The sequence below is a fragment of the Saimiri boliviensis genome, chromosome X (assembly GCF_048565385.1).
Source record: "Saimiri boliviensis isolate mSaiBol1 chromosome X, mSaiBol1.pri, whole genome shotgun sequence".
In the NCBI taxonomy this organism is placed as follows: Eukaryota; Metazoa; Chordata; class Mammalia; order Primates; family Cebidae; genus Saimiri; species Saimiri boliviensis.
This window is the reverse complement of record NC_133470.1, coordinates 89,087,855-89,112,157: the sequence shown is the minus strand read 5'-3', so window position 1 is coordinate 89,112,157 and position 24,303 is coordinate 89,087,855. Positions and strand designations below refer to the sequence as shown.

Sequence of the window (24,303 nt, the reverse complement as noted above, 5' to 3'; positions counted from 1 at the left end):
TTACAAAATATTCAGCCACCACTGACAGGGATGAACAAGGGACATAGAATCTAAGTAGCCATGATTGCACATGAAATGTTGAGTGAATTGCTATGGCTAGTCGGCCCATGACCTCGCTATTTACAGGTTATCAGGTGCCTGTATATTAAAGACAAACAAGGGCACCCAGGAAGAGCCCAGAATAAGATACTACATGATGGTGGGTTGAAGTTCTGAAGCCAGGGCCCTGCAATTCACTCAGCACTGTCTTCATTTTTTATTAATGCAAACTGAAGGAGGGGCTTGGAGAAACCAATTTCCTCAGATTAACTATTGTAGATTTTCTAATATCCATTTGTCCAGGAGAGTATCAAGGGAGTATTTCTCTCACAACTTTTTTCGTACCTAATAATAGAAAATGGAAGTCGACTTTTCTGTGTAATAGGCACATATTTGCAATTTTTCAAAATGAAATAATTTATGACATTAGTGGCCTAATGGTACACTTGAAGTGAATTGCTCACCTTATGGAAGATCATGAATAATTACATAAAACAACTCGGAATGACTCCCAAATAGACTGAGGATTTGAGAAAATCAGTGGCATTTCTAAGTTCCTGGTGCAGTGCAGTAGCAAAGCCCCAAAGCCCTGACCCCATCACTGGTCCATTTATTTGATTTTCTAGACTGATCTGTGCTTTCTAAATCGAAGTTCATTTTCAACAACCAATAATTCTCAATTTTAAGAAGCAAGAAAAAACAAAAGAAGGGGATAATAAAACCATAATTTTGAATTAAGGACCAAATTATATGAAAACACAAAAATCAAAGTCATCTTTGATACTGTAAATTTCAGCTTTTCCTTTAATCACATTTTGAATTGCCCTTCCCCTTGTTATTCTAGGAAACAATAGATCTAATCCTCCCTGCCATCCCTCGTCCCTCCTGCCTTACTTCATCCCCATTAAAAAGTCAATAAGATTCACACAAACACACACACACACACACACACACACACACAGGCACACACACACATTAGAAAATCAACACATTTCCAAACTTAAAAAATATAAAAATATATTTTCTAGTGTAAAATTATCTTACTCCTAAAGCAAGAGTATTAGGCTCCTACTGTGAAATATGCTGCTTTCTGTATATATCATAGAATACAATGTTTCAGCAGTTTGTAACTAACAGAAATAAACTCATCAACTGTGGCTTATAGTTAGAGACTGCATTTCCAGAGAACAGCACTTCATAGCAGAGTTCTATATAGTGTAGTCAATACGACTAAAATACCCTATAGGAAGCATCACTAAAACTAGAAGACGCTGAGTCCATTTTATGAATGAGCTCCTCTGTTTTTGTCTGTTTGATCTAAAGTCCAAGCACTGCCCATCAGATTTTAGCTGGAAAAAGTTCCCTTCTTATGATAGGGTATGGGTTTAACATGGGACAGATCAGAATTGTAATAAAGTTATATTTGTTTTAACTTCCAAATTATCTGCTTAACCATTACTATCATTCTCCCATATTTAACTGCAGTGTGCTTTTTAAGCCAACTCCTAGGATTTTCCATTTGGCAGAGCAATCCTCCCAGTGATTAAGATCATTCTGAGTGTAGACAGACTGCTAATGCCTTCACCTTGGTGAGAAGCAGCCTGTAAGTCAGCCATGCAGCAGAAAAGACCCAAACCCAGAAAGTGTCCTAAGCACACTCCTGACACTTAGTGCAGTCAAGAGAGATTAGAGTCTTCTAAGGCAGAATCCCTTAATTATTGGGACACTTTATAACTTTTCCTCATCTTGGCCTGTTTTCCCTGGTTGACAAAACACAGATCTTCCAATGGAGTATGCATTGTTTATAAGGACTACACACATGGGCACCAGGTCTGAAAACATTGAACAAAGTATGCCTGAGTATAAACTTGGAACTAGCCAGTCTCCCTCTTTCTTTCTGACAGTTGCTGCTCTGTGTGAGCCTGACCCCAACAATATGACTGGCTTTTTGGAACACTGGGTATTTTCCTGCTCAGTATACTCCATTGGCGTACAGTGCTTTTTATCTGTATCCATTCATGCTGTGACATCCTACCCACTTGAGCTGGAACTCTGAATGCTTATGAGGCAAGAGTACTGAACTGGAGAATTTTGGAGACCTGGGTCTCCCCCTTTGTGTCAGTTGGTGGTATTGGCAGGGAAAGTACTGACCTAAGATCCAGAAGATATGAGGTTAAATCACAGAATTTATTTTTGTTTCAAAGTATACAGATAGAGTCTCTTAAAGGAAATTAAATTAATGAGTGTATGTGTCTACACTTGCAGGTATACCTACAAACATTTGTCAGTGTTCAAATTTAAGTAGTTATACTCTTTAGTAATTAAATCTAGCAACATAAAAATACATTTAACTTTAATCATGAATACTTTCTGGAGGAGAAAAGACCAGAAGCTGGTCTCCCACCCCACCCCCTCCCTCTAGCTTCTGTGAATCTGAGTCATGTTACGGTCTTGAAACAGCCCACACCTAGGTCTTCTAAATCAAATGGAGTTTGTAACCTCCCCAAAAAGATGTCTCTGTCCCAAAAAGAGGGTGAAGCATGGCATAAGAAGGTGAAATTGCAGTTCTCAGGGCTATGGAGTTGTATTTTACACAGTAATATGTCTGTCTATTCTGTCTCAAGATCTGTTTATTTCAATGACAGGATTCAGGCTCTGAATGGACTCACCAATCATTGTGTTACTTTGTAGTTATTTAATGAATTTATTAATGCACAATGAGGAAGAAAAACAGAAACCAAACTGAAGAACTTGGATTTTCTCTGTTCAGTTGGACTGATTTATCCAGTGGATTATAATGTCTTGCCACTTACCTGTCAGTTCAGTGGCCTTCCAAAATGCATAACCTTGTTGGTCTTTTATGGACCATCATAGGTAGGAAAAGATAAGATGTATTAAGTCACCCTGAGAATGACTTTCAGGCAGCTTCCATGAACTCAAGGGTGAACATCCAGTTAGTTCTCAGCTTCAGTTTTGTGAGTACTGTCGAGGGGATGGCAGCTCCAAATATCAAGTTCCTTTGTAAAACTTGGTTGTTATCATTAGGACTATGTCCAGGTGGAAACCATTCAGGCACCCATTTAACTGAGCAGCTCCTATGTTTTAAACCATGCTTTCGAGTATGGCTGGATAGTTTTCATGTAATCTTAATATAGCTATAATGCTGTTTTTTCTTTCCATGAAACCAGTTCCCTAACTTATGGTATTAACTATATGTTTTAAAACGTCCCAACTCTGGATTCAGAGAGTTGATGGAAGGTCTTATGGAGACAGACTGGTTTAGGCCAGCCTGAGTTTACATGTGGGTGGTGGTTATGCGTGTCTCATGAAGATATCCTTGATTCCTGCACTAGTTAGGAAGAAAGGGCACTATACTATCACAGGAATGGCACACACAAACAATAATTATTGTGCTGTTGAGAGCAGGTGCCACATGCTTTTATGTACATTGCCTTATTAAGTGTGCCAGCCATTGTGGAGGTTCTACAAATTATTTCCATCTTACAGATAAGAAAAGCAAAGCTAGAATAACAGTCCTTCTTCCTGAAGTGCACCCAGTCCAGTAGAAAGACAAACTGGTCGTGGCCACTTATTTTGAATGGATATTTTGGCTATAAACCTACAGAAGAGCCCCCTGAGTCACAGTGCTCCTTAGTGAGAAAGTTTGAATGCAGGCCAAGGTCCCTGTGAGTTCAAAGTGTCCTTTCATCCTACTGAGTTTCCCTTCCCCACGGGATTTGATAAGTTCAGGGATTTAGTATGCCAAATTTGTCCTTTTGTACCTGGACACATCATTCCCACAACCTGGTGGAATATAGTCCCACAAGAAATTATACCTCTCTGTTTTCAGTGGGACAAAACTGAGTCAAATTGTTTTATTTAAATAAAATGCCATTATTTCTAAAGTTTTCTGTAATGCTATGCAAATTTCATTACCAAAGAGAATAGAAAAACTGTGAGAATGTTTTCCAGATTGCTGTAACCAATACCAGAACTACATTATTTCTTAGATAAATTTTGAAAATATTTTTGCTAAAAGAAATAATTCATATTCATTACAACCCTGGCCATCCTTTTACCAAACCTTTCATCATTGAAAATGTTTCCTTTGAGATTTTGATTTGAAATTTAAGAACCACAATGCATTATTGCAGAGCAATAACCCACTCTCTAGCAATTTCATATATTCTTCCCCATGTAGATGTTTGATCTGCTACTTAGATGCAATTTTGGTGGCAAAGTGACTGTGTAATGGGGCAATGGAAAAAATGACTGTTATTTTCTTAATCAGATTAATTCTTAATCAGAATTTATGATTTGGTACTTGGAATTTAAAAATACTACTCATCAGTTTGAGACTTATAATAGCCAAACAAACTCTCCTGATAAAGTGGTAATCTTGGTAACTTTACTAGTTGCAGCCATTCTGGTTTTTAAATAAGAAGTATACCAACTCTTGCTTTTAACTTGTCTTGTATGCTTTGCATCTCTGAGCTTGCCAACTTTTCCTAAGGACTTAATATATATTTGGAAGTCCTCCACTGCATCAGGGGCAGCCACCTGGGAGCAAAGAAAACAAAATTTGGCAGCCTGTTCAAGCTGTGAATTAAAGGTAATTCACAGTTTGAAATGAATCAGCGTGAGGTCCTTCAGAAGGGTAATCAGACATCAAGAGGATTTTATTTTGAGGATTGTATATTGGCTAATGTGACAACAAGCAATATTGGCATTTTGAATGTTTGCATCAAGAACTCTGAAGCTGCCAAGGCTCGATGGGTACCAAGATCTCAAATGGGGGCTCCCATCAAAGAGAGCTATAGATTTACATTTCTATCACAAAAACTGAAAACAAAGATAAGTTGGCTCAGCCATCATAATTGAAAGATTAGATCTGATATTTCTGATGCTATGATAGGACCTCAGTCTATCATAGGATTTGTCTATTTCAGATGACTTTTGAAACACCTGTGTAATTGAAAGCAAATGTAATTTCTCTCTCTTTGTGTCTCTCTCTCTCTCCCTCTTTCTCTCTCTCTCTCTCTCTCTCTCTCTCTCTCTCTCTCTCTGGGAAAAGTGAAGCATTTCTTCCTTTCTACTAAATTTCATTTTTTTTTCAACAAATATGCATTTAGTACCTACTATACGTAAAGCTCTGGGCTAAACACTGGTAAATCAGGGTGAAACACTGCATATCATTGTCTCAAGGAACTCACGGTCTAGTGACGATCAAACACTGCATATCATTGTCTCAAGGAACTTGGTCTAGTGACGATAAGACTTGCACCAACAATGCCGTCAACCCAACTAACTCATACTTATTGAGTGCCTACTATGTGCCAGGCACCTCCCATGTACTTTTTTCCTTACAAGCAATCCCATGGGGTTCATCATCATTATAGTGTATGGAAGTAGAAACCAAAGCTCACAGACATTGAGTGAGTTGCTTAAAATGTAACAGTAACAAAGAGGTGAGACAGAACAGGACTGACTCCAGAGCATATGCTTTATTTTGTTTTATTTGAGACAGAGTCTCGCTCTTTCCCCAGGCTGGAATGCAGTGGCGTGATCTTGGCTTACTGCAATCTCTGTCTCCTGGGTTCAAGCGATTCCCCTGCCCCAGCCTTCTGAGTATCTGGACTAGAGGTGCGTGCCACCATGCCTGGCTAATTTTTTTTTTAATTTTCTTAGAGATGGGGTTTCACCAAGATCGCCAGGATGGTTTCAATCTCCTGACCTCGTGATGCACCCACCTTGGCCTCCCAAATCCAGAGCATATGCTCTTAACTTACACTAAGCTATCCCATGAGTCATTTGGAGGTGGCTTTACTGATTTGCAGTCAAGTGTGTTCTTACCCAGGCACTAGGCCAAAATATACTAATGGCAATGCAAGCCAAAATGGCATTGCCATTTTGGCTTAAAACAGGGGAAGTGTTAGATCTAAATATAGCTGAGTTAGGTCTTGCATATACTACACATGCTGACATGGACACTGAAGACAGATCTACCCTCAACTCAGGGCATCCAGATTGTGTCACCAGGACTCTAGAATGTTCCCTTCAGTGAGGCTGAAGGATCTATTCCTGCAAGGGACTTAAACCATCACAAAAAACTTCATGTAAGATTGATTTTGGCAGCATATCCCTTCAGAAATGTCCATTGTGCCACATTAAAATGAAGAGAAAACTGATATTTGGGTCTGTTTTAATAAGAGACTCATCCATTGCCTTTCGTGCTTGCCAACTTGTTTGATAATTAAAAAGTGGCTTTATTCCTCATGGTGAAATAATTTTCAAAAATATCCCCATCTGTTATCAACCACAGTGGCATATTTCCAAATTCTTCTCTGCATTTTTAAACAGTACCTGGAAGTGAAGCAAATAATGCTGGTGGAAGGCACTGAATTTAATAAGACCAAAGTTAAAAAAAATTCAGTTGTGTAATTGAATGTAGTGTTGTGACAGAACACCCACGCACACACACATGCATACATATGCTCTGTATCCCAGAACAGTAGGTCACTCTAATGTTGTCTGATCTAATGAGATGCACACATACACATATGCACACTCTTTTTTCAGTTATTAGATTGTAAAGTGCTATGACCAGAGATATTTTTCATGTGCATAGCAAATGACAATTTTAACACACTTTCACACAATACATTAGCCCATGTGAGTGGCACAGCAATCCTGTTAGATAGCCAATTGAAAATAAACCAGGCATAAGGAGGGGAAGAGATTTTCCTAAAGTCCTCCACGTAGGCAGTGGCAGGGCTGGGACTAGAAGTCAGGATTCTGCATTCTCATTAGAATATGCTGCCTTGTCCCCAGATTCCACAGATGGCTGCAGGGCCAGAACTCATCAGAACCCTGACAAGTCTTCTAGGCCCAGATGAAAAAAATATAACAGCAGTGTAGACAAGCTCCATGGGTCATTCTTATAATTTAAAAAGAAACAAACAAACAAAATCCAACTGAGATTGGAGTAGAGAAGAAGAAATATCCGCTTCTGAACTATTCATTCTGTTTTTCTGTCTCACAAACAGCCAGATTCTTTACCACAATTATGTTATTGAGAATGTTAGTTTAAACGGTCTGCCCTTGACACCTTCTCAGAGTTGCTAAAAGCGCTTCCATTTTACACTGATGAGTAGGGAGCAGTGTTGGCAGAATACCGCAGATGCACACACAATTACAGCTGTAAAATCAGTTGAAAAATCTAACAAATGCCTTTCTTTGTGGTTCATCCATCCACTTTAACAATGAGGACCAAAAAAGGAAAAGGTCTCAAAGCTATTTGATTGACATCTACACATATGCTGCCAAGACTGGGACAGAGTGGGTGGGATGGAGTAGATGGGGTTAGGGTAGGCCTTCTGAAAACCAAATGAACAAAATTTATTTTCTTTGCTACCCTGTGGGATTTTGACACTGAAGATCTACCAGCACAACCCCATAGTACACTGCCTTGTTCTTGTCAAAGGTTCTTGTGTGCCTGAGAGAGCAATGAGGGAGAGAAAAATATCCAGAGAGGAGTAGAAGCTAATGATTTAGCAACCTATAACTCTGACAGTTCCATTGCCTAATTTCTGGAGTTACTTGTTTTGTCATAAGAAACCCATGTTTTAAAAATCCCAGATAGAGATCTCAATTTTGTAACTACATAGAATGTTTCTTTTATTTTCTTTTTTTAATGTTTAGGTTTTGGGGTACATGTGACATGGGGGTTTGTTGATACATATTGTTTCATCACTGAGTTTTAAAGCCCAGTACTCAAATTACCTTTTCTGCTCCTCTCCCTCCTCACACCCTCTCCTCTCAAGTAGACTCCAGTATCTGTTGCTTCATTCTGTGTGTTCATAAGTTCTTAACATTAGCTTCTACTTGTAAATGAGAACATGCAGTATTTGGTTTTCTGTTCCTGCATTAGTTTGCTAAGGATAATAGCCTCCAGCTCCATCCATGTTCCTGCAAAAGACATGATCTCGGTTTTTTTTTATGGTTGTGTAGCATTTCATGGGGTATATGTGCCACATTTTCTTTATGCAGTCTGTCTTTGATGGACATTTAGGTTGATTCCATGACTTTGATATTTTGAATAGTGCTGCAATGAACATATTTGTGCATGTGTCTTTATGGTACAATGATTTATATTCCTCTGGGTGTATAACCAGTAATGAGATTGCTAAGTTGAATAGTATCTCTGCTTCTAGCTCTTTGAGGAATCGCCATACTGCTTTCCACAATGCTTGAACAAATTTACACTCCCAACAACAGTGTATAAGTGTTCCCTTTTATCTACAACCTCACCAGCAGCTGGGTTTTTTGTTTGTTTGTTTTTTTGTTTGTTTGTTTGTTTTACTTTTTAGTAATAGCCATTCTGACTGGTGTGAGTACATAGAATATTTTTAAATTTTTCAAAAGAAAAATCTTTTAAAAGTACCTATTGCTCAAAGGGTCATCCTAGGTTCCTCCAAAATAATTTTTGTATATCGTATGATACAGAAAGAAAGGAAGGAAACAATCTGGATGTAAGTAGTATTCTCGGGTAATTGCAACCACCACTTTTGGCACCTACTATATGCCTGGTACCAGGGCAAATATTTTACAAACATCAGCTATTTTATGCTCACAACAGCCTTGTCAGATGGATATCACTATCTCCATCGCCATCATCACCACTATCATCACTCCCAGGATTGTCCCCCCAAGGGCTCAGAGAGAATGTCAAACACCTGTGGCCACACAGTCAATGCTGGTACTCACATTTGAGGTCAGGCGTACATGGTGCTCTTTGCCTGTGCAATTTCACCAGTTCACTTGTTTAATCACCTTCCAGCCTCATAATGTCTCTGAGAGGTTGATAAGATTAAATGGATTTTAGGGAGAAGGAAATTTCATCCCAGAACAGTTAAATGACTTGCTCAAGATCACATAGCTAGTTGTTGAGGGAGGTTAAATTTCACTTCAGAATTCTTGGATCACAATATTCAAACCTTTTTTAATACCCTATTTGCCTCACTCACCTAAGGTTTAAATTGAACTGTTATTAAATGTTAAATACAAAGGAAAATAACAGTATAACCTTAATACTACCACTACTTTCTAGTTCTTTGGCATTATGTGTTTTCTACACATATTGTTCTTTTTTTTTTTTTTTTTTTTTTTTTTTTTTTTTTTTTTTACATTTGGTCTTTACTCAATTTCTGGAGCAAGGATACAGGGGAGGGAGCCAGTATTGTCCTAGAGAGGTCACAGATGTGGGGCATCTATTTCCGGGTGGCTTAAATCCCAGCTCTCTCACTCCCCTGCCACGTGACTTGATGAATTTACTTGGTGAGTAATTTTCTGAGCCTTTGTTTCTTCATATAATAAAACAGAGATGATATATTACTATTACTCAGACTCTGTAGCAAACTGTGTTGTCAACAGATGAGTTCATGGATGAACTTTGCAGTCAACTACTCTCCTTGGTTCTCTCTCCATGTTAGAAGTGAGGAAAGTCGTGCCCAGGTGACCTAAGTGAGGTGTCCCAGCTCACATAACTAATTGTGTTGCCAAAGCTCAGTACTGTTTTTTGACTCCTCGTTGAGTGATATTTTTGCTAATATTGGCAATTATTTTTCAAAAGTGTTCTGTCAATGCAATTTGAATCAAAAGATCAACTGCCAATGCTGTCAGAGAGGAATAGACTAAAAATCAATAACTACGTGTGCCACTCCTCTCCTAATTAGATATCCCCTGCATGTTTCTGGATGTTTCATGCTGCTGAGAAGAGTGAGTGCATTTTTCCACTCAATTATACCCAAGGAAACATTGTTCAATTTACTAATAGTTTTAGCATCTGTAGAAGAATTTGAAAACCTTACAAAAATCTCATGTTTTATAATCTCACTGTGTCATAGAGAATGGAATTTGGGACTAGGTCCACCCTTTATCTTCATGCTTTTATGCACTGCTTTAAAATTTTGATATTGAAGAGGGCCTGAAACTGGTGACCTGTGTTGCCCTTTACTACTGGATTAAAATTTCAAGTTGCTACTATGGTAACCGTACCTTGAAAATTAGATCCTGACAGAGTTACTAAGAAATGTAAAAGTGCACTGCTGCCATGAACTTTGAAGAAAGGTTGCACACAATTGTTAGTGACAGCCTCTTAATTGAAATAATCTGCCTTTCCCATCTGCTAGAAAGAGTTTGTGTGTCTTGGGGAGGGGGGACAATAGGATTATATCTTGATGGATTTTTAACACAAAAATGTCTGTAGTTCGAAGCAAAGCTGTTTTCTGCATGAAATTTAAATCAACTTCAGCTCAATTTATACTATTCAGAAAGAACTGTGATACTCAGTATTCATGGTGGCAAGAAGCCAAGATGCACAGTAAAGATGTAACAATACTGAGAAAAGATACTGCTGGGGATCTATCCTAGAAAAACTCCAGTGGCCCCAGGGTCCAAATGGCAACCTCTTTCAAACCACAGATCTCTGTGCCCAGGCCTCCGGGAAGTTGGGGAATGCAGAGCAGCCACATGACAGACTTTCACATCAAGAGGGCCAGCAGTCAGTGATTTGCTTAGTGGCATAAAATCTGAAATCATATTGATGCTTCCAGAGCCAGGGAAATGAAACAAGCAACATAGGGTCCCTTGGCTTTCAGGACCATGAGGGATTGAGGCACTTGCAATTTCAGGAATTCCTTTGTGCGTGTCTTTCCCAAAGCAAGCACATCAAGAGGTGTCTGGCTTTATAATTAGTTGTGGCTGTATCTGTGGTTCCATAACAGGATTTTTGTTGTTGTTATTATTAGGCCTTTTTCTTTTCTTTATTTTTTTTCGACATTCTCATAAAAGGATTTTGATGTGTGGTACTAATGCCACACATAGAAAATGACTCTTTAACTCTCTGAAGGACAAAATTTCAGACCAGAAGTGAGGTTCTCCGAGAATGTTGGTATACTATTTTGCACACAACAAATATCAAATATTAAACCTGTTGGACAATATCAAGTAGTTAGGACTGAGGGATATGAAGCCATGGGAATTCTCATCACCCAGTGGTGGGACAGTACCTTGAGTGGTAGTTCTATCTGAAGACTTTGCATAGAATCGCCTCTCACCTTACTTACGAGTCTCTTCATTTTGGTTTGGTCAGTGTGGGTACTAAAGAGACTCTGGTAGTAATGATTGAATTGTGATATACCTCCAAAACCAAGGAATGCTGCGAAATTCCGACAAACACATATCACCAGTCTTCTACCTGTCAGGAGTGTGAATCCACATATAGCACGATGTTTGACTCTCCTGACATAATAGTTGCACAAATCTATTTACCTGAGTGGAAGGGGTGTTAACCACTCCCCTATTTCTTCAGCAACCAGTGGTGGAAGAACCTACTACACAACAGATAACCAGAAAACATTCTTGAGTGTAAAGTGAAAGAATGATCCAGAAGGTGTCACTTGCTCTGAATTAATATTATTTTATTCTTATATTTGTTAATCCATATTTTAAAAGTAGTATTGTAAAAAAAGATATAAATACATGCATGTGTGCATATGTGTGTGCATATGTATGTGGCTGGAAAGCAAATACAATGCAGAACTTGAAGTGGACAGGCTCTGGAGCTGGAATGCCTGGGTTCAAATCCTGGCTCCACCATCTTTTAGCCATGTGATCTTGGTCAAGTTACTTAACCTCTCCATCACTCAATTTCCTCATCTGTAAAGTGGTGGGTAGTAATAGCACCTACATCATACAATTTAATGATTGAAGCGCTTATCACAGTGCCGGGTACTTAGAAATTTTTTGATAAACACTTTAATTAGTCATGCTCATGATTATTGCGATCATCATCTCTGAGTCTTTCGAGTGAGTACTGTTTGTACTATGTTCCAATCTTTGGTCACTTGGGAAACCTTTCACTCTGTTCCCTGACTTGTCCCAGGGGCCCCCAGTTGGAGAAAGACTTCTCCAGAATGAGAAAACCTGGACTACACTGAATATTTTGTCAGCTCTCCTGCATACCCCAGTGCCAGAGGTTAAAAACAAAGAATGCCTAGAATGTCTTAAATATGTACATATTGGGTAATAGGCACAGTCTTCTCATTCTTGGAGCTCATCACAACAATTTATCACAGCCGTAATTGTACTCTTAGTTTATGGTTATTTCTAAAAATAAAAGCTAGGACTTATGTGCCAGGCACTATGCTGAGTGTTTTATATCCACTAGCTAATTGACTATTTACAACCCAGTGAGATGTAGGCACTCTTGTTACCCACATTTTACAAATGAAGAACTGAGGTTCACAACTTGAAGCTGAATTTTTATAACCAGTAACGATGGATTCATTACTTGAATTTATGTCTGGTCGACTCCAGTAAGAGACTCTTTAACCCTGGCCCTCCTGCCTACCCATGGACTCTCCAATCTCAGAGTCCATCAGGACTTGATTGTCTTGGGAAATGACAACACCTCCTCAGAGGTAGTGGAGCAAATACAAGAATACAAGAGGGAGGGAACAATGGAGGACAGGAATTTGACCAGAGACATTCTCTGCTCCTGAGTTCCAAAATAGCCTCTCACATTTTGTAAAATCACCACTGGGATAATTTGCTGACTCATTATTGATTCTGTGGTTCACATATATATGAAAAACTACTTTTGAAATATATAACAAGCATGTTGGCAATTTTCTAATCAGGTAGAACAAATTCTTCTCTTTATTCTCAGTTTTTGCATGCGTAAAGGAAGCCGTCTGAATAAGGAAACATGTCAATAAAATTTCATGGAATAACCTCTGCCATTCTGTGAAATAAATATTCCATTCCTTGCCCGGGCAAATTTTTCCTATTGCTGTGTAGCTACTTCTGTTTCCTTGGTCTAAAAAAAGACACTTCAGACTCTGCCTTTAATTATGATAAGGATTGACTATTAACCCTTGACAATTAAGCCTTATTTTTGCTGGGAGGGAAGATAAAATAACATTTAAATTGGTTTAAAAAATAAGACTGGAATCTCAGAAGACACACTAATGAAGAATACACTGTGTATCAAAATATATAAGTACATAGTTGTAAGTTGTAACAGTGGCTTAGTAAACACATTGCTGAGTGAACTATGAAAAATAATTCACCAAGGTACTATTTCCCGTACTCCTAAGAACTGAGCTAAGAGAGTAATTCCGTAAAGTACATATGCACTGTTTAAAAATATTTGTGTGTTTTTTAAAGAATACTTCCTTCAGACCCAATAGACTAATCATTTTTTTTCTTCTCTAGCAATAAAGTACACTGTAAGGAATTTAACTAAGTGGTATATTACGTGAGGATCTAAAATAGAAGATAACAATTCTGAGCAAAGAAATGTCTTCAGTAATTTGATTCTGAATGTGACGTAAATTAACTTTATAAAATAGAATTAGAAGAGGTTCAGTTATAGCTTTCCATTTTATCATATAATTTAGCATTTCAGACTCATTGTATTTGCTACTGGCACCTTTATTATAAAAGCCTGAAACTTCAGGTCAGTTGAGTACATATGGGATATAAGTAAACTGATATTTGTTTTCCAGAGAGAGATTTTTCTCTGGACAACGTGATTTATCCCAGTTAAGAGATTACCTCTATGAAAGAATAACTCTCTTGAAGACCATTCTTTACATAAGGTTTTATGCAAAACTCCTAGAAACCTGTTCAAAAATTATAGACTAATAGGATGTGTTCCTAAGCTTTCAACCCTCCAATGCTCTTGCTTAAATTTTGGATCTCCACTAAAGTAGCTTGACTTTTGAAATTATGTTTCAATTCAGGTTTGTTGTCTTTTAATTTCATATAAAATAGTTTGATGAGATTATGATGAGAAGAGGGAGGAGATGATAAGGCAGTTCATTATGCACATCAGAGCGTTTCAAAACATTTCTGGTTTAAAACCATTAAATAATCTCCCAAATTTGAACCTGTGGTATAAAATTCTTTTTATGTCTAATCCCAATAATGTAAATGGCATACATGTGGAAAGGCTTCAAAGCAATATTTCTTATAAATAAAATTTCAAGAACTTCTCCTTTTAAAAAGAAAGCAAGGAATAAAGTGGATGAATCATGACAGCCTCCCATAATGAGAAAACTGAGAAAATGCTCATTCACATGCCCACCCTATTACAGTGTAGTTTGGCTGCATGATGGTTATTACTGAATGATTATAACACACAATTTTACATGGGAGAGAAAAAAGAAAATCATATATAGATGTTTTCCCACTTGAAGCAAACCTGTCACAAAAATTCTAGCGTATATTTCCAAACAGATAAAAAGGTAGTTTTTCACCCTTAAAAAGATTCCTTCACTTTGAAAATAATTCACTGCAGTTTCCCTCTAAATAGTAAGCTCATCTCTTGCATTTACAATATGGTTTGATTTTCAAAACATCAATTTACAATCACTTTCCAATAACAAATCTATTGTGCCAAGTGATGCTTACTTGTATAAGATAAAAAAGCAAAAGTATTTTTTAAAAATTTGACTCCATGGTTTATAGTTTACTTGTCTTTAATATTAACTATTTATAGTCCAGCAGATTTTGCTGTCACAAGTAGAGATGGAGATGTCACTGGCTGCCTCAAAGGTAGTTCTGTAATGCTCATTCATGATCATCAAAATGCCGTATTTCAGCAGCAATCAAATACAACCTTGTTCTTGTTCTCATGGGAATCTAATCCTTGAGTCCCTTCTTTCCCATTAAATTTGTCTGGTTCAGAGACAAATTCCATGAGCTGAAAATCTAACAATAAATTAATGAGAAAATTAGAGCAGTTTGCATAACATTTGAAAAGGAATGTAACCTTTGTGTGTGCAATATTCACAGCCAAGGTGAAATGGACAGATCAGTAACTGGAGGTGTGGTGTAATACCTCACAGAACATGAATTCTCTAAAGAACCCTGGCAACCCATGTGAAAATTTTACCTGGAATCATCATTTTGAATAGAGCAAAATGCCACTGGAAAAGAGGCTAGCACTGAGCTGTGCAGCATCATTTGAGATCTGTGCATATAGAAACTATAAGCACATCTCAAATACAGAAGATGCACCTCACTACTTTAACTGTAATATTTTAAATAGTATGCTGGCTGGCTTTGCTTTTTAAAACAAATGTCTTTAATCTTTATTAAGGAGAGAGCCAAACCACACAGGAACATTTACAGCAATATATACATTGACATTATATGGATTTTGTACTCTCTTAAGAAACTTTATTAGGGAAAGTCACCCTTTTCTGCATAAAAAATAGCAGCCCCTAAAATATATCAAAGCAGTTAAGGCTTCACCCCAATAGCTTCAGTAAACACATTTTTTTTAACTTTCCCATGGAATTCAACTCTGAAGGTTTTACATGAGGTAATACTGAAATGGTTGTACAGAGTTAATCCTGAGTCTTTTATTTATAAAGCATTAATTTCAGACTTTTTACAAAATGTAACTGTCTCAGATAATTTCTAAGAACAAATTGAGCTTCTGCAATTTAAAAAAGAAAAGGTCCAATTCTGTTTATTTGTGGCCACCAAGCAGGTCAGTGAGAGAATCATGTATGTGTCACTGAGTGATTATTTTGAGAAATTGAATATACTGACTGTGATCTTCTAACCAAAAATTGGGTTGCTGCTGTGCTTTTTAAGAAGTTACTTATTAATATGAGACAACTTTCCTTGGAAGCTTTGGGCTATATGGTTTTATTTATGCCATGTAAATGATGCGAATAGTTGAGGCAATAAAATCAGAGGAAAAGAAAATAACCTCACTTTTCTGTCAATTATGTGGATGTGTTAGGCAAAATTATTTTAGGAATGAAATAGTTAGATTCCCTTTTTCTAAATTCTTTATTATGAAGTAGTTACTGTGAAATATTAACTGGTATTCAGAAAAAAAAAAAAAGAAGAAGAAGAATTACATGATCTAACATATTTGGGAAACAGTGGGTTAAAAACAACCTAACAAGTCTTTTCATTGTAGGAATTCTTTGAGCCTTTAATATGCAAATGCTCACTGTGTTTCTACAAGAGGAGTGTAGAATATGAAGTGTTTTTCAAACTAACTTGCCCATAGAATTTTTTTTTTCCCAGAATTCCTACCAACATGATGTGGAATAATTTGCGCCACTCCAATCTAGATAACTACACCATTATAGAGTTCTTTGTGCATATGTAGACTCAGCTTCAATCTCTACCTGGAGTGTGGATGCTCATTATCTTTTATCTTAACCGTCTTCACTCCACCTTTCCTCTAGTTGCCCCACCAAGTCAGAAAACACATTTTAAATCAAATATCCCTTTTAGGCAGCTTAGTGAAATTACAGATAATTTGTATTCCAAAGTTATGAGGGCTTTATTTTTGTATTGATAATATGGAGGGTGTTCTGAAATTCCACCGACTCTCAACCAAAAGATTTCTTTTGTGAGGAGTCTTTTGTCTGTTTTTTTTTTTTTTTCCCGCCTCAGACCACCTGCAAGTGTAACTTGTCTCTGGGTGGCTGGCTGGGATCATCTTCCTTCACTGTGAAGAGAAAAGCTGGCTGAATAGAGACAGAAACACTGCATACTCACTGAACATTCTTGGGAGATAATTTGCTGCCATGTTTTATAAAACCAGGGACTGGATATGCTTAAGAGCTTTTTATTAAATATTGCCAAGAGAGATAATAGTCCTATTATCCGGGTGACTTTAGAGACCATTCTGAATGCTAGTGTTATTGAAAATGCAGTAATGAAGTCAACTCTCAGATCTATGCATGTGGATCATCCACTTCAGACTGTGTCTTCCCCAGCTGCCTTGCTGAGGTCACTTGGCCCACCTCTGGCCTGCCTTCCCCTGCCCTCTGTGGGAATGTGTTTTGAGAACGCAAATGCACATAATGTGAGAATGAGAAAAGATGCAATTAAGAAGATATTTTTTAAAAATGTTGGGAGGGGGTGATGCATTATACACAATCCAGAGTCTAAAGGAAAGGACTTCCCATTTTGCCATCATTTTCTGTGCACTGATTGGCTGTATTAGCGCCAGTAATCCAGAGCTGATGTAGTCCCTCCTAAACAGCCAAATCATATTTTCAACAAGGCCAAGAATGTGTCATTTATTTAAGCACTTTTTTGATGACTGATCTCCTATTATGAGAGACATTTATACATAGTTAAGCTGGTGCAAACTAGAATTTCTGGTTTTCTGATCTACACACTTAGAGCAAAGATGTTTCTGTGTACACAGTACTTCATTTAATTATCATTTTAATTACTTTATAGACATTAGTATTGAACACATTTTACAATAATGAATATAACATACAAGCAATTTATAATTTTAATTATATCTTATCTCATTCATATTATCTGAAGCTTGATAGCAGATAATTAGTTGATTGAATATGAAAACACCCAAAATATTGATGGGTAGCAGCCATGAGCTCCAGTTAGTTGACTCTTTCTTCCCTCAGCAATTGCATATTATTCTTTATATTTATTCCTGGTATATACTCAATATTTATAATATGCACATTTGTAATTTGTACAGAGGGAGGTGGCTCAGTGATTGTATTTGGACTATATGGTAACAGCTACCTTATAATATCTATGAACACAAATATCAAAATTTTTATTTCTGGAGTTAACCTTTTTACTTCAGAGTTTCTCATTAATTACTACTTTTGTTTACTTTATATATGGTGTTAGAGACCTGGTTTTGAAAATATTTTTTCTCAGCAAACTGGTAGGGTTAAATTTAGAAACTTGACAATAGAAGAACTATCTACAGAAAATAACAAAGATAAAAATGCAAAATGCTGAGAGGCTCAGACAAAAGTAGAGTTTACAGGACTGTACTGTCCTTGAGGTTGGAATTTGCTGGAGAAAAGTGGCTGATGATCTCGCAGCTAATCTAGCTAAACTCACTTTCCATGCATCAAACTCTTCTTTACATTTTCTTGGTTACCTGCTCTATGAAGTGGCCATTCAACTTTATTTAATGTTTGCAAAATCTGGCTGATTGATTGCCTATTCACTGAGGTTTGGGGAACCTCAGATTGAAACGTTATCCAGGCAGTAGCAACATGTACTTTTTCAAGGACATTTAAAGGAATACTAGTACACTTCCAGTGGGTATTCTAAATCTAGGTTTATAGTCATTCTTTGAGGCAATACCAAGAGTAAATAGAGATACCTAGCTTATCTTGTAAAGTTGAGGTAATCATTTCTTAGGGACACTTTTCACTGTTCGTTGAGCCTTCCCTTACTGTTGCAATTTTATTTGTCCACAGTGAGAAAAGGGATGGGAGGGGAACGATGCTGAGAATCCAGGTGGCAGTGTGGGAAGAAATGTATATTTTCATCTACAAAGAAAAGATAAATTAATTCTTAGAAGTCAGAAGATTCTTATGTTTGCTATAAATAAATTTCTGCTGGCAAATCCACCTCAGGTGGACCTGGTTTTGGGGTGGAAGGTCCTTAATTTGCTTTCCTCCCCAAATTGTGATGAAAGCCAAGGGAAAAATCAGTTAACCAATATCAAACCAGGGCTCAAAGATGTCCTGATGCTGCACTGTATGTTCATTGGTAAGCCCCAGTGTACTGTGGGCAAGTCTTCATCATTTGGTGCATGGCCAATGAGAGACACTTAACTCTAAGAGAAGTGGCATGGCATAATCACTCAGTTTGATTCTGCCAGTTGACTTCCCCTGAAACCCAAAGTGGATTGGCTTCAAATGGTGAACTGGCAAAGTTTTCAATAGAACATTCTCCTCCAACTGGTTGGCAGTCCAACTCAGTGACTTGAGATTAACTGAAAGATAAAAAGGCTTCTCCGCGTCTGTAACTTCTGCTTTAGCAATGAATAACTAGGAGTCCTGTTGGTGGTATGGTTAATATAGATAACAGGCATTTCCTTTGGGGAGGAGAGCCTTGCTATTTGAGGTAAAGCCCAATGGCTTGACTTTCCCCCAAATTCCACCAACACAACAATATAAACAGATTTTTTTTCCATGAACTCCATTCCAGTATCCTAAAAACAGGTAGATTTATGCAGATTAATTTGACATAGTATAACAAATTGCTGTTGTGAGATATATCATAGAATTACTTCCTAGCTCAGGCTAGCTAATGGCTAGAATGAAATAAAACATAAAAATACATTTACATGGATCGTTTCATAAGTCAGATAAAGCTTTATTTTACCTACCATTGGAAGTGGACGTGTTTTTGCAAGCAACATAAGGGTTGTTCATGTAATACTTTCATTATTTCCAGCAAGTGTAAAACAAAATAAAAACAAGAACATTGAATTTAGCTACCATTAATTAACTACCATTAACTGTAATTTTTCCTGACAAGCTCTCTCTCATCTGATGATGAGTGAAACGCTGGGAAAAGTCTACTGAAAAATTATATCAAGGTTGATGAAATATGCCCTTGTATTTTAAGCATGCCCAGTTCAGACATTTAAAATAGAGCAATTTATAATGTGTTAGCAGCCAGAACTCCATCATGTTTTAAATAAATTTATTTTTCTACTTCTTGTGAGACTCTAAGTCACTCTAAGAAGACTCATGACATTTCACTGTACAAGGCAGGTCATAAATTGAATAATGTGAAATAACTTTATTAGAGAACTGAAGAAAATGATATGGGAATAATGTGTTTTACAGTAAAATTTGATAGCCCTCTAAAGATCAATGAGTATGTTTGTTTACTTTGAAGTGAAAGGACAAAGGCTTCAAATTCAGAGAAATGACTGAATTAAAGGCATCGTTGCCAGATAAAATGGCTTTCCTTGTCTGTGGTGAATTCAGAAAACCTACCACGTACTTTGTAGTAGAAAGAATAGCCTAGGTACTGTCTGTGATAATATGTCATTATAAAGCTGCTCTGGAATGAATGAAAGTCCTCTCGTGTGGCCACACAGAATAAAACAAGCTGCAAGTCACAAGGTTCTTGTCCTGTCCCAAACATTGATTGAAAGGGCACTTTATAAAGGGAGAAAGAAACAGCGGGGGCACCCTCATTTGCATCACCAAGCCCTAATGATGGAGGCGCTTTTATGGACACACTGTGTACATAGAATAGGTTCAATTAAAAAGAAGCCATTTTACACTGGCCTTTAACCCACTAGGATTTTTAAAAAAAGACAAAACAAAGACCATTTATCTGGGTAACAATACATTACTTTAAAAAATGAGGCAGAGTGTAGAACATAGGGTAAGCAAGAGGCATGGGTCTCCCATGGTTTTATCTTTGCCACTTCTTTTCTTAACCAGTGCACTGTAGACGTCATGAAAGCATATTTTTGTCAAAATAAGGTAAATATGAATGATGATTAGAGTAGGCAGGAATCTTGTAGCTGGCCCTAACTAGGAAGAGCAAGATTGAGAACTTCACGTGAGTTTAAAATGAAGCTCCATTAGCAGGGACCAAAATGAATTGCTGTCTGATATTTTTGGCCTCGATAAAATGAGTTGGGGGTTTGAGTTCAATGCCTGTGGACAGATGTTCCACAGACAAAAAACGCGGCTCTTAATTGGCACTAATTAGCACCCTTGATGGCAGAGAGAGATTGACAAGGTTATTTCTATGACACTGCCCCTGCTGACTCCCATAGTTGTTCTTTCCAGGATAAGGGGAAAGCAATGTAACTAAACTTATGGTCTTAGCCTTCAAGGATTATTTGTACCCCCAAACAAAGAGAGTCTTCGCATTTTCAAGCTGTCAACTTAGTAAGATTCTTTGCCTAGGATATACATTGGCTTTTATTTTTAATTAAATAAAGTGTAATTAGTAGGAAACAATCAATACGGTAGAGTGACAAGCACTTTTATGTTGGTTTGTTTGTCCCTGCTTAAAGAAGCAGAAGCAAAGAGAGAAAAAGAAAGAAGCTGTATTAAGGATGAGAAAAACAATCTAAGCACATTATAGATGTTAACACCAGTAGAGAACATAGAGGATGTTTTGTACTGACACAAATCCCTGCAACCTGCTGTGCAATACATCTTTTCAGTGCTTTGTTTATAATCACCTGCATCTGTAAAATGGGGAAATGGCACCAGCCTCCTGAAAGGGCTAAAGTCTGTAAAGAACCTGGATGTCCTGGGGCATAAAGGTATCTTATAATTATAAGCTAACTCTAAAATGAGTAGCATGATGAAGGAGCTGTGGCTGCATTCTAATATACATTAAGCAGAGCTATATGGAAGTATGCTTTAAGTTTCTGCAAATGCTTTTCTCTCTATAATTGCAAACTTGAGAATTATGCAAAAGTAGTCAGTTTGCATGTATTCAATTTAGTGCTAATAAGGAACTCAAAGAATGGATTAAAGTCATTTTTAGTAACTTGACAGATTTTTGTGTACTGCAGCATGATGGCGTACATTGCTGAAGAGCTGGAGAGGCTCTTAAATGTAGACTAAGCCTATTTATTTTTCCAGGAAGACCGAGGGATTAGATATCCAGAACTACATTCAAAGAATGTTCATCAACAAGACCCAAAGGTGGTAGAAATCCTGTGTGGGGATGGGGTAGCTGGATGGCAGGGCCCTGAGAAGCAGAGCGTGACATGGCATTCCTGTGGATGAACTTTAAAGAAAAACAAAACTGTAAGGAAGTGAAGAGAACAAGTTAGATGGTAGGCTTAGCTGCAGCTTGGCTTCAGCTTGATCCCATGAAAAGTTCTAGAGCACGAACCAAATCACAGAGTTGTCCCACACTGAGGCAAGATGGGAAGATGGGGACAAGCATTTGGCTGGATACTGGCTGAACAAATTCCTGTCATTTGGACAGGGGTTTCCTATCTGAGAGCAAAGTGGCTTTCCTTCTGCCAAGGGCAGGTGTCTGGGGAAGGGTCCATGTGGAGGGCCCCAGAGAAGGAACCACAACAGCTAGAGTATCTGTGCACCAATATGGTAAGAGATGAGGAAAGGACCATGCTACTTGCCTTCATTACAGGACTAAGGTTGGTAGAGCCAGGTAGCTTCTCATCTAAGCAAGACCTTTTGTTTCCTGAGCAACTTTCAGAAGACCATGATATTGACTGAGCAGAATAAAGCTCATCCTTAGATAGTGAAATTAAAAAAAAAAAAAAACAAAAAAAAAATTGTCATTTGATAATTAGCAACAGTATGCACATAGATGAGCTAAGCAATATTTTCTTTAATGTGAATAGTCCTTGAAGTACAAGGAGACAACACAGATGTTAATTTGGGTTTTCATGTGTTCAGATACTATGAACATAATTCCCTGTTCCTCAAACTCATCCATACCTGTCTAACTTGTATGTGCCTCCTGTGTCATGACTCTGCCTGGTACATCACAATGCCAACCAACCCTCAACCACCCCTTTTACATACCCTTAAAACAACCACCTCCAGATGCCCCCAGCTCTTCTTCCCTCAAGGCCACAGAACTCTGCAGACCACATGCATCCCAGCAGTGAGTTTCAGAGACTGTGGCTTCTGTTGCTCTTGAAGGATCCTAATTAGGGGTATTGCCTGGCCAAAGTTATGCTTTAGAATGATTATTTAGGCCAAAGTGAGAGATTCTGAAGGCTTGAAATAAGGTATGGATAGAGAATAGAAGACATACTGGAGAAGGATATGATATCTGTGTTCCCATCAATGGATTTGAGTAACTGACAAGATGTGTGAAGTGAGAAAGAGGGTAGAAGTGTTAAAATGATCAAGCTTGCTTGCTTGAAAATTTTGGTAAATGGTAATACACTAGAGATATCTTAGTCCATATATACTGCTCTAACAAAATACCTAAGACTGGGTACTTTATAAAGAAGATAAATTTATTTCTCACTGTTCTGGAGGCTAGAAGTTCAAGATCAAGACATCAGCAGGTTCAATTGTCTGATGAGCACCTGTTCTCTGCTTCCAGGATAGTGCCTTGTTGCTGCTGCCTCAGGAGGGATGAACACTGTATCCTCACATGGTAGATAGAACAAAATAGCAATAAGGGCTTAACAAGTTCCCTGCAGCCTTTTATAAGGCACTAATCCCATGTATGAGGGCAGAGCCCTCATGGCCTAGTCACCTCCTAAAGGGTCCACCTTTTAATATTGTACTAAGGATTAAATTTCAACAAGAATTTCAGAGGAAATGCAAACATGCAAACCATGGCAGATGCAAAAATAAAGCAGAGGAATTAAGTTCTGACACATGCTACAACATGGATGAAACTTAAAAAACTGTGCTAAGTGAAATATAGTATGATAAAAGCCACATATTATATGAGTCCATTCATATGAAATGTATAGAATAGCCAAATTAATAGAGATGGAAAGCAGATTAGAGGTTGCCTAGGGATGGAGGGTGGAGGGGATAGAGGGATTGGAAGAATGATTGTTAAAAGTTACAGGGTTTCTTTCTGGAGTGGTGAAAATATTCATCAAGTAGATCAAGGTGATGGTTGCACAACACTGTGAAGTTACTAAAATGCACAGAATAGTCCATTTTAAAATGATAAATTGTATATGTATTTTATTCACAAAATAAGTAGATAGATTAAAAATAAAACAAAATAAATGAATGAATGCATATATACATACTTAAACCAGTAGGAGGGACATGCAAGAGATGATGAGCTCAGTTTTAGCTTTCTTAGGCTTGAGGCATTTGTGAAACAAGGTGGTGAAACTGGATTTAGGTGCCCGGAGCTCAAAAGAGCATTATAGTTGTTAGGGCTGTGAATACCCCCATTTTGGGGAGCTGGGAAGGTAAGAACTGGGGCAAAGCCCTGTATTAGTTTCCTGAGGCTGCTATAACAAAGTACCTGATGTTGGAAGGCTTAAAACAACAGGAATATCCTGTCTTCCTAACTTCCAGATATTAGAAGTTCAATAACAAGGAGTTGGTTCCTTCTTGGGATTGTTAAGAGATCTGTTCCAAGCCTCCCTCCTTAGCTTGTAGATATCTGCTTTCTCTCTCCCTGAGTCTTTTCACATTGTCTTCCTTCTATGTGTGACTGTGTCCAAACTTCTCCTTTTTATAAGGACACCAGTCATATCAGATTAGGGATCACCCTAAGGACTTCAAGACCTTATCTCCAAATAAGACCACATTCTGAAGTACTAGGGGTTAGAGGTTCAACATATGAATTGTAGGTAGGAACACAATTCACCCCTAACAAGCCCATTTCCTGAATTTCCCTTTTCTGAATGGCAGCAATCTTAATAGTCCTCCAATTACAGTAGTGGTCAGCTGCACAGTTCTGTCCCATCCTAGGCAGTGAGAATTT

At 37.7% G+C, this 24,303-nt stretch overlaps 1 protein-coding gene across 4 annotated transcripts in view; it reads left to right on the top strand.

Moving 5' to 3' along the window:
- The window catches only part of AFF2 (ALF transcription elongation factor 2), a 495,721-nt gene that overhangs the window by 347,289 nt on the left and 124,129 nt on the right, over positions 1–24,303 (top strand). The window lies entirely within an intron of this gene.